At 36.0% G+C, this 3016-nt stretch overlaps 1 pseudogene; it reads right to left on the reverse strand.

Moving 5' to 3' along the window:
- Positions 1–1462: 1462 nt before the first annotated feature.
- LOC107138976 lies at positions 1463–2557 on the reverse strand (annotated as a pseudogene).
- Between the last annotated feature and the right edge of the window lie 459 nt (positions 2558–3016).

Below are 3016 nucleotides of genomic sequence, written 5' to 3' on the forward strand. Positions count from 1 at the left end.
TTTCCAACCCCCCCCCCGCCGTGTGTGTGTGTGTGTGTGTGTGTGTGTGTATGTGTGCTGAGCACCATACCTCCACCTTACCCTTCTCTTTCTGCTGTGATATTCTTCCTCTCATCAGGCCCAGAGCAAGGGAGTTCACAGTCCGTGAACTGAGACCTCTGAAACTATGACCCTGAAATAATCTTTCCTCCTCTAAGTTGTTCTTGTCAGTTATTTTGGTCACAGTAATGAAAAGATGACTAACCCAAGGTATTATCACATAGCTACATATACTTTAAATATTCTGTATTGGGTTATTAGCAATAAAATGTGTTAAGTCAACATAATCAGGTAACATGAACGAAAGTAACAGGGTATTAGAAGAAAAACAAAAGATAATGAGGCATAAGTTATAGTGCATTCACATTTGTGTGACCAAGGTAAATGAGGTTAAACAAGAATATAGCTTGTGTTTGACCAAGTGGAGCAGAATGTGGCTAGTATAAGCCATACAGTCAACACTGTTACTCTGGCTAATAACTCTCCTTACAGATGAGAGAACACATTGAAAAAAATTCCACTTGAATAAAGAAAACAGTTACTGTGAACATTTCTAAGAGTCCTGTAACTTTAATTTTCAAGAGAAATTGTATTGGAATTTTGGAGGAATTTAAATTTGAAAATGGAGATGATTTTGACAACAATTTTCTATTGTCATTCATAATCTCAAAGCCATAAAGGTCTCCTTGCTCACATCTCAGACTTTTATTATTTTTGCTCTGTTATCTGATCATTCATCTGCAGAGATTTCTGTGATTTTTATTGCCTATTTCTCCAAATATCTGAAAGACCTTTGAAAAGCCCTTTTTTGTTGATTGAATAAATCTTTATTGAGCTCCCTCAGAGTTCATGAATTTAGGATCTATAACTTACTTAGAAAGAAAAATGTTACTTTAACTCCTCTTTTAGAAAGAACAAATTATATCTCCTCTATGTATTTCAAGTGAAATATTTAATTTGAGTGTGGCTCAGTTTAATGGTATCATGTTTCAACAGAAGAAAAAGGGAAAGGATAAATACTTTTCTTTCTTCAATAAAGGAATTGATATCAGAATAAACTAGCCTATTGTTTTAACAACAGCTGATCAAGAGGCTGAAGAATCTGGAAGTGGAAGAATTGCTTGGAAGTACTGTCTACTGAGCACTCATTCTCAAGAGAACAGCAGAAATGTTGAAAAAATTAACTAGCTCAAAAATTATATTGAGAGATCAAGAAAAAAGTTAGTCACAGCTTGGAAAAAAAGATTTAAGAATAGATGACACTAAGTGTAGCTAGATTCATAATTCTGATGGTTCCCTGGAGTTTGAAAGCACTCTAAATAGAGGTTCTATAACTTCATACTCCTGTGAACAGAGGGGTTTAAAAATGATAGATTCTCCAGTGCACCAACTGTGTTTTCAAGTGTAATTCTGGAATTTATACTCAGAAATACAGGGGAGAAAGCGGCAAGAAGAAAATGTCAAATATAATGGACACAAGATTAAGTTGGCTGTCCAGAAATTTCCAGTTTGAGTCTTTTTCATCAGGAAAATCACATTCTGGTTCAATCCAAGGCAGCCAGGGGCTGTGTCATAAGGTTGTTATAAGGAGGAGGCAACAGTAAGAGTACTAAATCCTGGCTTTCTTTCATGTGTGTGATTGATATGTGGGACAATAAACTGATTGCTGGTGGCCTTTACTCACGATTTTGCTGCAATCTAAGCTGACTATACTAAGTAAGAAGGCAGGAGAAAAGGTTTATGAGGATGAGGTATACAATTGGCCACTATTGACTATATGAGTTCCACCAGTGACAAGTTGACTTTTCTCCAGTCCCAGAATCTACACCTGATCAAGGATTCTTTAAAATGGAGTCTCACTGAGAGGGAAAATGCTGACATCCAGAGGACTATACAAAGTACCTTTCAGCTTCTGTACAGCATTTGAGTTCTGTTAATGTCCTGGAAAAGTATTTGCTCACTTGCTAATTCATATGCTATAATTCAAACATCTAACTTCACATTATATCCATGGAAATCCTCTGAATACAGTCATTTTGGTTTAGACAGTTCAACATACCTCTTTTTCAAAGAAAATGGTTTTTATTAAAGTTTCACTCATTTTTTTAGGAAAGTTAGCCCTAAGAGCTAATATGATAAACTGTAAGCTCTAAACAGTGAAATACCCCAAAGCCAGATGCCAACAATGAAAACTATCTTTGTTGTAATATTGTGTTGCCAGGAAAAGTGGACTAGAATCACTGCTTTCCCTAAAGCTTTCAGGCATTCTTTATTGTTGTTTTTTAACCTTGTAGTTAAAAAAAAAAAAAAAAACTTTTATTCTTATAAGTTATTACAACACTAGGATACCCCTTGACTTTATCATAAAGGTATGGAACTCAACTCATCTGTTCCAATTGAATCCCTAGCACTTCCGCCAAACTCTCCTCCCTGCACTCCATGTACAGTTTACTGTTTCTTTTTTCCAATTAATGTCCTGTGGATACACTGATGCTGGAACCCACTATGCCATACCCATGCATGAACATGTGAAGCTCGGTTAGATTCATTGCAATGCTTTTCCTTTTCCTGTCCCTTCTTACTCCTCCTTTGTCAATTCAACTGACATTTCTTTATTCCTTTATCAACTTAACTGCTAAGTCCAACTAAGTAAACTTGACTGATATTTCTGCTATTTTAATGAAATTCCCTCTCTCTTTCTTTTTTTTTTCCTTTTAATTTTATAGTTACCAGTGTTCCTGGGAGAGTATGCCTTGTGAGATGGACAGAAGTTATCGCATCCTTTTCCTATTTCCACTTGCAGTTAATAGTGAGAAACACTGATGGAACATATCACTCTAAAGGCTGTTGTAGATGGAGGGGACCAGGAAGAGTTGGCTCATTGGCCAAGTATTGATGGATACTAGTTTCAAACTGTTTGTTAGGTCTGAATGATCCAATTTGTGTTTGTGAAATACAGAAACAGTCCAAACAAGTC

Source organism: Marmota marmota, unplaced genomic scaffold (genome assembly GCF_001458135.2).
Source record: "Marmota marmota marmota unplaced genomic scaffold, marMar, whole genome shotgun sequence".
Classification (NCBI taxonomy): Eukaryota; Metazoa; Chordata; class Mammalia; order Rodentia; family Sciuridae; genus Marmota; species Marmota marmota.